Source organism: Typopeltis vanoorti, chromosome 8 (genome assembly GCF_054136105.1).
Source record: "Typopeltis vanoorti isolate ZY-2024b chromosome 8, IOZ_Tvanoo_1.0, whole genome shotgun sequence".
NCBI classification, from domain to species: domain Eukaryota; kingdom Metazoa; phylum Arthropoda; class Arachnida; order Uropygi; family Thelyphonidae; genus Typopeltis; species Typopeltis vanoorti.
Window position 1 is genome coordinate 23780600 of NC_143556.1, and position 13895 is coordinate 23794494.

The 13895-nt window shown below is 35.1% G+C and overlaps 1 protein-coding gene across 2 annotated transcripts in view; it reads right to left on the reverse strand.

The window, feature by feature from the left end:
• Positions 1–13895, reverse strand: part of LOC150103851 (carnitine O-acetyltransferase-like) — a 323106-nt gene that overhangs the window by 182204 nt on the left and 127007 nt on the right. The window lies entirely within an intron of this gene.

Here is a 13895-nt window from a genome sequence, read left to right on the forward strand (position 1 = left end):
TTTTGTATTTATTGCTCAGAAAGACCTCACCAGTTTTGGTCTTTTTTGTTTCAGTCACCCCTATTATGTCGATCTGGTACTTATCTAATTCCTCAGCTAGCTCCATTTCTTTGCCATTCAGGCTTCTTACGTTGATAGTACTGATCTTTAACTCTGGTGATGTTGAGTTGGGGTTTGTTTTCAGATTTGTTCCAGTAGCTGACTTTACGCTGTTCGCCCTGGTTCCCTGGTGAAAACAATGGGGGCCTTGTTTAACCGGGCGACGCCCCAGCCGGCATGAAATTTTGTCATGTTGTACCATCATTTTTTATTTTGGTTTAACCAATAAGAATACAATTTGGTCGGCTAAATCCCAAATTGCCAGCCCATCCTCGTTCGTTCAGTATCAAAGTAGATACCCAACAGGGTGCACCACGAGAAGGTGAGGATTGGACATTAGGTCAGAAGCCCTGGTCGGTTCTCCGCATTCCTTTAAAGGCTATGTGGAGGTCTCCTCTCAGTTATACAGCTTTGACCCTTAAGCACCCCTTGTGTAGATTAAAACTGTAATATTTGTCCTGTAGAATTTCTATTTCTTTACATTTTTCATTCATCCAGATTTCTTTTGCTTCTTTGATCGTGCCTTTAATAATTTTCTGAACCGCTTTATATTTGTTGGACTATGATTTTTATATGATCTGCATTGATCCATGAGAAAAAGAATTTCATCAGTTATGTTATCCAATCTTTCTTTTTACTGCTCTATCAGGACACAAGATATTGGTACATTTCTCTATGAAGACAGATTTAATTTGTCCTATGATTCATCATCCAGATTTGGTCACGACATCATCATTCTTGATAAATGCTATCTCTTGATTCAGATCTTGACTCAATTTGTTTCTTATCCCTGGGTGTTTTAACTTTCCTAAATCAGACTGTTTTTATTGATGTTTCTTAAGTATAGCTTTCACTCTAAGTTTTAACTATGTCACCAGTAGATTAAGATCAGAAGCAATATCCACAATAGGATAGGTTTTTGTATTCTTTATGGGACTTCGAAATCATTGATTAATTAGCAAGTAATCAATTTGGTTTCTGATTTATTTGCATCCTGTGATGATCGCCAAGTTCTATATAGCATTCGGGATGGTAACTTAAACCATATGTTTGTGATTATTAGCTCCTCTTCTTGGCAGAACTGAATAAGATGGTCTCCTCTCTCATTTCTTGTTCCCAGTCCATGTTTGCCAAGTATATCTCCACTTCTACCTTTCCCAACTTTAGCACTGAAATCACCCATGATGTTAACACATGTTTCTTTGTGTTTTTCATTAGTTCTTTTAATTGATCATAAAATTCTTCACTCTCGGTATCACTCTTGTCAGCAGTAGGGGCATTGACCTGTATAAGATTAATATCTACTGGAAGAATTAAATAAAATAAAAATCCCTGGATAGCAGTTACATTATATCTACTAATAGATATAATGTAACTGCTATCCAGGAAATTACTGACAGATATTAACCCTTAACCAGACTGCTAGCTCATGGGTAGATGATCTTTTCAATCATCTACCAAAGATAAATTATTGCTTTTTCCTTGCCTGGTGTCTACCATATGCTTTGCCCACATCGTCATTTGGACAGATTGTCCATTCTGCTAAGATCAGAATCCAAGAACATTAGTACAACATTGAATTGTTGGAATCTGAGAAGTCGGGCCTTACTTACCATGCCACTGGCATCAGACTCAGTTCTTTGGAATCAAACCAAGATTCTGCATTCCATTATACTTAAATTTCATCATCTATTTCTTGAAATTTGTGAAAATTTATGACACCATCTGAATCTCAACTGCTCTGACTGCATGCCAGTCTCAGAGTATTGGAGGTAATCACCATTAACTGTTCATTTTCTTTTTTATTTTTGTAATAACGAATAAGTACATATAATGACCAACCGGGCTGGCTAAGTGGTTAGCTTATCCGCTCTCCAGCCAAAAGGCTGTGGGTTCGAATCCTGCCGTGGGCATGGATGTTTGTGATTGTCTGTGGAAATACTAGTGGTGGTGGTCAGCGGTAGATGGCATTGGTGTGTGGCGGAGACAGTTGTAGAGCAGGTGCCCTCCCTCGATGAGTCGTTGGACTCCCTGGAGGTGTCGTGTAATAATAATAATAATAATAATCTTGTTTTTGAAGTACAAAAGCTATCTATTGTTTCCCTATGAACTTTAATAGTGTATTCACCTATTAACTCAGCTGTGGCCAAGACAAGCAAGTAAACATATGCTACATGACTGATGTGTTGGAATTCATGTTTTGAATGTTGTTAACTAATCTCTTTTCTCTCTGATCATGGCCTTTTAACACATGATGAAATATATTACAGTTTAATAAATTCCCATCTTCTATACATGTGTCATTCATTAAAAAATATATCTACTACAACTTCCCTTCAACAGTTAAAATACATAGTCAGTTCTATAGGTTTGTTACTACTAATGAAGAGTCAGGAATTTTTAATGGCAACAGGCATATCTGTTTATCTCACTTATAGATAATACTTTTAAAGCTAATATTCAGGAAATTTATAAGTAGGAAATTCACAAATGAATTATATACATGCTAGAACTGGTTTTTACACACATGCTGTTTCAACTGCCAAATTAAAGTAGAATCCATAAATTTCAATTTTTGGGGTGAAGAAATGGTAAAAAGAGGATGGAAAACATTGTGTAGAATGTCCAAATTAAAATTGAGATATCCCACAAATTAAAAAAAAAAATGAATCGAACTTTAATGTTAAGTTGTTAGTTAAATATTTGTTTCTTTTTGTATGTCACAAGTAAGATAACTTGATATGTTTCAATTTTGGCTAATGATATCTTGCTTGAGTATATCAGGTGTGTATCTATACATCATTGCATATGAATTTTCCATTGTTGGTAGCAGAGCTGCAAGTCATCAGGTGTTATCTGCTTCAGTAGTGCTGCCGTTTTCTTCTTTACCTCATCTACTGACTGAAAATGAGTGCTATTTAATGTGGATTTCAACTTTGGAAAAAGGTAAAAGTCGCATGGAGCTAAGTCTGGCAAGGGAGATGGATGGTCTAACACTGGGAATCTTCTTATCAGCCAGATGCTGCTTTATAGCTTTCTTATCAGAAATGATAGTGTGGAAGAACAATGCTTGGATTCTCCATCAGGAGAATCCAAGCATTGTTCTTCCACAGATCAGGTCTCTTCTTCCTCACTTGTTTTCTCAGCTTGGCCAGAACCTCAAAGTAATAATGTTGGTTAACTGTCTGACCCTCTAGTACCCATTCATTCTTGCATTTTTCATTCTCGGCGACGTGAGAATTTCTAGTGCATCAATTGTCTCTTTGTTTCTGGACTTAGCGCCATGTGACTTTACCTTTTTCCAAAGTTGAAATCCACATTGAAGGGCACACATTTTTTGTCAGTGGATGAGGTAAAGGAGAAAACAGCAGCACTACTAAAGCAGATAACACCTGATGACATGCAGCACTGCTTCCAACAATGGAAAATTCATATGCAACAGTGTATAGCTAAAGGAGGGGAGTATGTTGAAAGGGATAACAATTAAGTTGTAAAGTTGTAATAACAAACCATTTTTGCAACCAGTCTCATTATTTAATAGCCACACCTCTCATAAATGAAATTAATATGACAAGTTTAGTTTAGCAAGTGAATGTGTTTGTATGATTTGTCAAATTTTACTGTACACCATTACTTATGAGAGAAGCTCATAAGTAATGGTGTTACTTATGAGCTTCTCTCATAAGTAATGGTGTTACTTAATAAAGTTACCTCAGTGTATAAAACATTGTGAAATGAAGAAATGTTATAAATTCTACCTGTTTTATTATGAAATTATAAATAACTTTCCTGCACAATGGCAAGAACTTCAAACAAAGAAGTACTGAAACTCATAATGGCAGCACACCAGGACAGGATTTCAGGTTGTTGTTGTTGTGGCCCATAATCTATAACTTGTAACTTACACTCCTCTGCTACTGAGTAAATTTTAGGTTACCTTTACTGATAGAGAGGTCACTTGCAATGTAAGGTCCTAAATGACAAGCTATAAATGTGTAAATCTGGCACTGCAGCACATAATAAATTGAAGTGGAAATTACTTTGCTGTATTTCTGGGCATGTGTGGAAGCAAAAAAACATTAATGGATGTCTCTAATTTTTAGCTATCAGAAAGATGAAAAGACAACAAGCAGAAGGAAAATTGTGGTGTTTTCTGTGTCTTCAATATATGAAGATTAAGACAGGTTATGCAGTGTTCTACTGAAAATATCTTCCAGCAATTAGAAAAATTTAAAGGAGTCAGCATAGGAGCCAGAAATATAAACAACTCAAGATATGCAGACGATACAGTACTGCTAGCCAAAAATAAAAGATTTTTCAAAATTTACTAGAAGAGACGCTGAGACTAAGTGAAAAATATGGACTTAATTTCAACTTCAAAAAAAACAAAATCATGCTGGTAACAAGAGAAAAAGGGAAAATACCCAATATAAATATTAAGATCAGAGGAAATGCATTAGATCAAGTAGAGAGTTATATATATTTTGGATCAACTAATTACAGAGAATGGAAAGTAAAGTGTGATAAAGAAATATTAAGAATAGAAATTGCGAGATCAACCTTCATTAGCATGAAAAACATTCTGACCTTAAGGGAAATTCACATAAAAATAAGAATTAGGCTGTCCAAATGCTACATATGGTCAACACTGCTATATGGAGCAGAAACCTGGACAATATTAAAATATTGTGAAAATAAACTAAAAGCCTTTGAGATGTGGATCCTCAGAAGAATTCTTAGAATCCCATGGACTGCCAAAAAACTAATTTAGAAATATTAGAGATGATTGGAGAAGATAGGACTCTGTTGAAAACTATTAAGAAAAGGAAAACCATCTACCTTGGTCACATACACATGAATCCCTACAAAAACACTTCTAGAAGGAATGATACAAGGAAAAAGAAGAAGAGGAAGACAAAGAACAAATTGGATGGAAATATTAAGGACTGGACCTTTTTGACTTATGAAGAATGTAAAAGATAAGCACAAAACCATATATGGTGAAAGCTCATGGTAGTCAATCTCCTGGAAGGAGATGACATCTGACAAGATGCTGTGTTCAGTATTCTGTGACAAGATGCATGAAGAATTTAACTGATTTATGTTGCTATTTACAGAAAAAAGCAGGATTATGTTAATTTTTGCAAATTCAAGAGAATAAAAGTTCTGTAAGAAGCAAAAAACTAAAATCTCAGAATTTTATCCTGAAAGGATAAAGACTGCTTAGATTATATAACTAAAAGAAGCAGCATAGTGTTTAATATATTTTCATACTGTGATCTGAAGAAATATATTGGCACTTGCATAGTTAAATTATGCTGATTTTATATTGGTTATATATATTTGTATTTTTTCTTTTATAAATTCACGATATTTTTCTTTTGGATATAAAAGGTATATAAAGACTCAATCCCTTAATGAGTCAGATGGTATGTAGGATATCCTAGGATAAAAATCTGTGTGCAAGTTTGTCATTTAGTTACAGATGTTCTTTTAAAGTTAAATCACTCAAAATAAAAGGAATGCAGGTACAAAAAGAAAGTAAAAATACTAACCTGTCTCCCCCTCTAACAAACAATTGGCAAAACAAAAACCACACCATAATAATTTCAAGAACAGAAAATTAACAAATTATGAAGCATAAAAGGCTGGAGCAAGTGAAGAAATTATAAAGAAATAAAATGCATGGTTGCAGATATTTGGGAAAATTTAATAATAAGGATTAATAGAGTGAAAACAAATAGAAAGAATCAAACACTGGTTTAATAGTTTAACTGGAACACTGGGTTCCAATATTCTGGGATACAATACATGAATTGTAATAAATACAAATGATACACACAAAAAAAAAAAAGAGAGAATTATAAGCCTAAGGTCCTAAAAAGGACACTCGCTATGGAAGAAAAGCCTTGATTTTGTCAGAAAGATTGGGAATTTCCCAACCATATTTATCAAAAGCTGGTTGGTTTTTAAACCTGATGATTCCAATAAAGGCTTGCAATGTTTGTATTATTACTGATGCTGTGAAGTATAGCAGGGGTCCAAAGCATGGCCAGCTGAATCTGACTGATAATTATGCCAGTAATATTATTTCTTGTATTCTTCAAAAAGATGAAAACTATGAAAATAGGCAAGAGCATAGAAAACATCAACTGCATTCTGAAGAGATACTATAGAACAAGTAAAATATTTCAGCTATTTAGGCACAGTTTTTAGTAAAGATGACAGATTAAATCTGGAAATAAACAACAGAATAAGCAAAGCTGGTATGGTGGGTAGCCAGCTGAATAAATTTATATGTAATAAGAGATAAATTAGCCAAAACACCAAACTAGCAGTATACAAGACAGTGTTCAAACCAGTTTTAAATTATGGATCTGAGAGTTAGTTCAGAAATAAAGCACTTGATCAAAGAGACTAGAGTCCACAGATATGAGGGTTCTGAGAAAAATTAAGGGAGTGAACTGATGGTATCAGTGGCAGAATCATATTAAAAATGAAGATATTAGAAAGGAACTAGAAACTATTAGCATTCAAGAATGTGTAAGCAGAGCTAATCAAAGGTGGTATGGCCACTTAAATAGAATGGGTGAGGAAAGCTTAGCAAAACAGTTTCCTAACATCTTGATGCCAAGATGGCAGGAAGAGAAAGACCAAGGTCTAGGTGTATTGATTCAGTCAGAACTGCTTTGGAAGAACGAATGTTAGATATGACAATATTGGAGTCAGTGGTAAAATTTTAAGTGGGGGTGCTGCCTATACAAAATAAAATTAAAAAATTATTTTTTTCCTAATCAGTAACCAATTTATTAATAAATAAATATACAGATTTATTATTTTTTTTTTTTTTTAAATTTTGTATAGGCAGCACCCCCACTTAAAATTTCACTGGCCGCACTGATTCGAGTGCTTACAAGTAATAGACTAATTTGGAGGAAAATTGTGGGTAGGAGATTAATATCATCATCATCATAAATTTCCTGATATGTAGCCCCAAGGGGTGCTCAGGTTACTATGACAGTACTATATAATTAAGTTTACATTATTATTAATCTCCTATCAACAATTTTCCTCCAAATCAATCTATTACTTGTGAGAACTCCAATATTGTCATATCTAACATTTTGTTCTTCTAAGGCACTTCTGACTAAATCAATCCAAATAGACCTTGGTTTTCCTCTAGAACTCTTTTCTGCAATCTTGGCATCAAAAACTTATTTTGCCAACCTTTCTTCAACCATTCTATTTAAGTGGCCATACCATCTTTGATCAGCTCTGCTTACACATTCTTGAATGTGTAAGCAGAGCTGATCAAAAATGGTATGGTAGTAACTTATTTGATAGTAACTTTTGCTATGATGTTTTCTTTTTCCAGTTAAAGATTTCTTCTTTAACTTCGAGTCCACCATGGTGTTCTTATTTTTCAATCTTTGCAGACAACTTCACCTTCTACCTCCCTAGCTTAATCAATCAATGTCTTCTTCAGAGTTTGCCATTGAGACTCAAAGATTTGGTTCTTATTTTCAATTTGTTTCATTTTTTCTTCAATAATGTTTGTATAGTCAAGTCTACAATGTACTTGGAAAAGGTGCTCAACTTAAATTGTTTTTAAAACTTTCTTATATCCTGTTTTTTAAAATGTGATATCCATTTTTATCCTGCTTAGTACTAAGTAATGGTCACTTCCAATTTCAAATGCTCTGTACACTCTTTGTATCCTGAATGAGCCTAATGACTGTCAACAATGACGTAGTCAATGAAGCTTTTCTTATTTCATATGTCTTCTCTCCATGTGAACTTGTGCACATTCTTATGTTGAAACATGGTGTTAGTAATGACTAGTCCGTGTCCTGAGAAGAAGTCCCAAAAATATTTACCATTATTATTAGCTTTGCTCTTTTCTCCAAATTTTCCCAAAACGTCCATATATATCTGAGGGATTCATCCATACTCTGCTGTTCAGATCTCCAAAAAGGACCACATTTTCCCATTTGCTTTATGTCAGCTGCCTGTTCTAATGGCAAAAAATTCCTCCACTTTTTCCTTAGAAGAACCTTCTGTGGGCCCATAGGCACAAATAAGTTTCATTGTTTATGTTCCCATCTAGAAGTTTGCGCACATAACTTTAATTGAAACTGCCTTCTAATCAAGAAGTTTATCTTCATGTTTGGTATTGAATATTATTGCTACTCCTTCCTTTCCTTGATCATTATTGCATAAAAATAACATTCTATACCTATTATTTAGTAAGATCTCAACTGTTTTTGTCCTCTTTTGTCTCAGAAATGCCAATTGTGTCCACTTCGTACTTTTCCAATTCTTATGCAAGTTTGATTTCCTTTCCATTAGTAATCCTTATATTGATGGTTCCTATCTTCAGTTCTTCTGATACTGGATTTTCTTCTTTTTCAAGATGTTGAGTTGGAGCTTATTTCAGTATCTGACTTTTGACTGTTCACCCTGTTTCCCTGACAAAAACAACGAAGGCCTTATTTAACTCGGCAATTCCCCAAGCAGCATGAAATCTCATCAAGTTATTCAATCATAGCATTTGTGGTTTAAGTCAATAGAGAGTACAATTTGGTCAGCTAAGTCCCAAACTGCCAGCCCATCCATGTTCATTCAGTACCCAGTAGATACCTACTAATAGGGTGCACAACATGAAGGTAAGGATTGGACATTAGTCAAAAGCCCCAGCTGGTTCTACGCATTCCTGGAAGGTGATGCTGAGGTCTCCTCCCAGTTATTTGGCTTCTTTGAATAATCGATGTCTGTAATCATCAACTACATAGGGCATAGAGCTATTATCCTAGTCTGTAGTGTGGTTCAAAGTTGAAAAGTGATGTGCTAAACCGGAGATGATTGTTATGTTGTGATTTACATCGCCAACATGTTCTTTCTGTCTTATTTCCAGGCTTCTCGAAGGTTGTCCAATGTAGGAAAGACCGCACATGCATGGAATATTATACACACCTGGATATTTATAAAATGGAACACTGTCCTTAGGAGATCTTAGAACCTGTCTGATGCTAGTAGTTGGTTTAAATACAACCCTGATATTATGGGCTTTTAACAATCTCCCAATTTTGGTGGAAATTGAACCCATAAAGGGGATGACTGCTGTTGAAATTTGCTGTTCTTTCTTGTTGGTTATCTTTGTATAGAAATTTGTTGATGTTTCGAGGATAACCATTTTGCGATAGTGTTATAGCGATTTGGGACAGTTCTGTCTGAACTTCTTCATCGTCGGAGATAAAGTTTCTGGCTCGATTTCTCAACATGTGAATGATGCTCTGTTTATGTGACCTATGATGGTTTGAAGAGTAATGTAGATATCGTCCAGTGTCCGTAGGTTTTTTGTAAATGGAGTTTGAAATTGTTACCTTGTCATTTAACTAGTATGTCCAAGAAGTGTAGATGTTCATTGTTTTCTACTTCTAGAGTAAATTTCATTTTATTATGGACTGAGTTGATTCTATTGACAAACATATGTAGGTTTTCCATGTTGTTCTGCCATATGATGAAGATATCATCCACATATCTACACTATATTGACGGTTTAGGATAATGTTAGTGAAGATTTCATTTACAAATTTCTCCATGAAAAGATCTGCACATGGTGGTGACAGAGGGCATCCCATGGCTAGGCCTTCTAATTGTTGGTATACCTTTTCGTTAACTTTGAATAAATTTAATTGCAGGCAGTGCTTGAACATCTTTGTAATATCAGCAGGAAAGAGATCTTTGATAATGTTCATGACTTCTTCTACTGGTACATTCGTGAATAAGGATACTACTAGATTGGCCATTATGTCTGTTTTTGTTATCTTCATGTTTTTAAGTTTGTCAACAAATTGTTGATTATTTTTTATGCAGGACTCTGTTTGTCCGATTTTTCCCTAAAGTAAGTTAGCCAGGTGCTTAGTCAATAGGTAAGTGGGGGAGGACCTGCCATCTACAAACAGACGAAGTGGCACTTCTTCCTTATGCACTTTAGGTGCTCCATACAGTCTAGGAGTAATGGGATGTGAGGATTTAAGCTTTCTTTTTAGTTCTTCAGGCCAAGTATTCATGTTACGGATCAGGAAGTTTGTCTCACAACAGGAAGTCAAACAAATCAGAAAATTTGAAGAACTTTACAAGAAAAAATACCAGACACACAAAGGCTCAACATGTCGAGTCACTGCCTTTCCAAACATAAATCAGATATCCTAAAGAAAGGTTTTAACTTTTCAATCACTCCAAATCACATTCCTAAAAACGTCTCTACCCGTTACCACAAGCTGTTGCCAACGATATTAGAATACAAAGCATGATTATCCTAGCAACAGCAAAACAACCAAAACTTAATACCACTCCATATGATCGGAAAGGTATTCGAAACTTGAGGAAGAACAAAGAAATAATAACAACTAAAGCAGACAAGGGGAATGCCACCGTCATCCTAAACTCAAAAGACTATTTCAAGAAGATAAGCGACTTACTATCAGACAGTTCCACGTACAAAATCCTCAACAAAGATCCTACCATGAAGAACCATAATGAAACAAACTTCCGTAACATGAATACTTGGCCTGAAGAACTAAAAAGAAAGCTTAAATCCTCACATCCCATTACTCCTAGACTGTATGGAGCGCCTAATTGGACGAAGTGGCACTTCGTCCGATTGTAGATGGCAGGTCCTCCCCCACTTACCTATTGGCTAAGCACCTAGCTAACTTACTTAAGGGAAAAATCAGACAAACAGAGTCCTACATAAAAAAATTCTCAACAATTTGTTGACAAACTTAAAAACATGAAGATAACACAAACGGATATAATGGCCAGTTCTAGACGTAGTATCCTTATTCACGAATGTACCAGTAGAAGTCATGAACATTATCAAAGATCTCTTTCCTGCTGATATTACAAAAATGTTCAAGCACTGCCTACAATCAAATTTCTTCAAAGTTAACAAAAAGGTATACCCAACAATTAGAAGGCCTAGCCATGGGCAGTCCTCTGTCACCACCATGTGCAGACCTTTTCATGGATAAAATTTGAAAATGAAATCTTCACCAACATTACTCCTAAACCTTCAATATGGTGAAGATATGTGGATGATATCATCACAATATGGCAGGACAACATGGAAAACCTACATATGTTTGTCAAGAGAATCAACTCACTCCACAATAAAATCAAATTTACTCTAGAAGTAGAAAACAACAAACAACTACACTTCTTGGACATACTAGTTAAAAGACAAGGTAACAATTTCAAACTGTCCATTTACAAAAACCTATGGACACTGGACAATATCTACATTACTTTCAAACCATCATAGGTCACATAAACAGAGCATCATTCACATGTTGAGAAATCGAGCCAGAAACTTTATCTCCGATGATGAAGAAGTTCAGACAGAACTGTCCCAAATCACTATAACACTATCGCAAAATGGTTATCCTCGAAACATCATCAACAAATTTCTATACAAAGATAACCAACAAGAAAGAACAGCAAATTTCAACAGCAGTCATCCCCTTTATGAGTTCAATTTCCACCAAAATTGGGAGATTGTTAAAAGCCCATAACATCAGAGTTGTATTTAAACCAACTACTAGCATCAGACAGGTTCTAAGATCTCCTAAGGACAGTGTTCCATTTTATAAATATCCAGGTGTGTATAATATTCCATGCACGTGCTGTCTTTCCTACACTGGACAACCTTCGAGAAGCCTGGAAATAAGACAGAAAGAACATGTTGGTGATGTAAATCACAACATAACGATCACCTCCGATTTAGCACATCACTTTTCAATTTCGAACCACTATAGACTGGGAGAACAGCTCTATGCCCTATGTAGTTGATGATTACAGACATCCATTATTCAAAGAAGTGGCAGTAGTGCTGCGTACAGGCAACAACCTAAACAGAAATCAAGGGGCCATACTGAACGATACTTGGAAAAATCTAATTAATTATCTCAGTTCAACAGAACTACAGTACACGAATAATCATATTACGCGTTTGCATGTAACACGTGTTCATGATACTTAGTAGAAAGTCACAATTCATACAGACATGTCACACGAACGTGTTACCATAGGTGCATAACAGGTACTAACATTTTTTGTATTCTTGAACCTTTTTTATATTTATCAATTTTTTGTACTGTGCATGCTTTGAAAAAGTTAGTCAGTTACTAGCAAAATCGATAGGCAATATTGTACGAACATACATATGAATGTTGATGTTCTTTCAAGTGAAGTATAACTAATACGGATAGCAAAACTGAAGAGATCAGTAATATCTGCAAGGGTGTGTATTGGGGGAGATTTTTAACAAATCTAAATTTGTCAGAAGGGGTGGGAAGGGTACTGATGAATAAAGGAGTTATGTCAAAAGTAACCATAGTATCAGTTGCTTTAAAGATTTGAAGTGGGTATTTTTTTATATAAGATGAAAGTATGGCCAGATAGTGGGGGTTAGAGAATTAGTTGCTTGGCTAGTCAAAAGGGAGTGCGGGAGACAATAGCATTGCCCCATTTGGAATGGAGAGAATAATCTGAATATGGGAATATATGGCCAGGGAAACTAAAAGGTTTGACTTTAATTCAGGGAGACATTAAGTAAAGTTTTTAAGAATATCTTTTTAATGCTTTCTTCTGGGAATTAGTAGGATAATAATCTAAAGATCTGTATTTAGTACGAGTTCAGAGCACTATATTCACTTTATGATATTTGCCAGTATTGATGACAATGGCATTACCCTTGTCAGCTCTATTAGTAATTTTGTATACTAACTCTCTATGCTTTATAAATTACACAAAGTGTAATTTATAAAGCATAGAGAGTTAGCTGTTGGAGATTTTTTTTTTTAAGGTGGTGAAGTTCCCACTCTGTTTAAAAAGGAAGTTTAACCAGTATACCTTTAACCAGCGTATACTTCCGATCATCACATATGGTTGTGAAATTTGGTCTCTAAAAAAAGCACTGGCAAATAAACTAGCAATAACTCAAAGAAAAATGGAGAGGTTGATGCTAGGCATCACATTAAAAGATAAGAAGCGAAATACCTGGATAAGAAGCCAGACTCATATCACTGACATCATTCTTCACCACAAGCGAGTAAAATGGAAATGGGTTGGACATCTAACCAAAAGAGAAGATGAGCTATGGACCACCATACTAACAAACTGGATTCCAAAAGCAGGGAAACGAGACCAAGAATGTCCTAAAAGAAGGTGTAGTGATGAATTGTCAAATTTTGTTGGGAAAAATTGGTTAATTGCCAAGAAAAGGTGGAAGGAACTGGAGGAGGCCTTCATCCAGCAGTGGACAGAAAATGGCTGAAAAGAAGAAGGTGAAGTTCGTGCAAAGATGTTAAGAGCTACATAAGGAGCTTTGCCATCTACAGCAAAACTTTCTAGTAGCCAAACTTGACATGCTTTATAAATCATTCAAAGACAAAAATATAATAATCCATTTAATGGAATAATTACATTATTCCATTAAATGGATTATTGAGTGGTGGTTAAAATACTGGAAAAGTTGGTTAAAAGTAAAATTCAGCAATGGGTGGATAGTAATATAATACTCCCTTTTACAACTCTACTACATAGAGTTGTAAAAGGGAGGTCCTGCCTCAGTAATTTATTCACATTTTATAATAAGACGACAGTGAAACTGGATAAAGGAAACGGCTATACTATGCAAAGGCATATGACAGAATACCACATAGAAAAATTACTATATAACTTGGAGCAAATGGGAATGGATATGAAGTTGGTCACATGGATAGGAGAGGGAA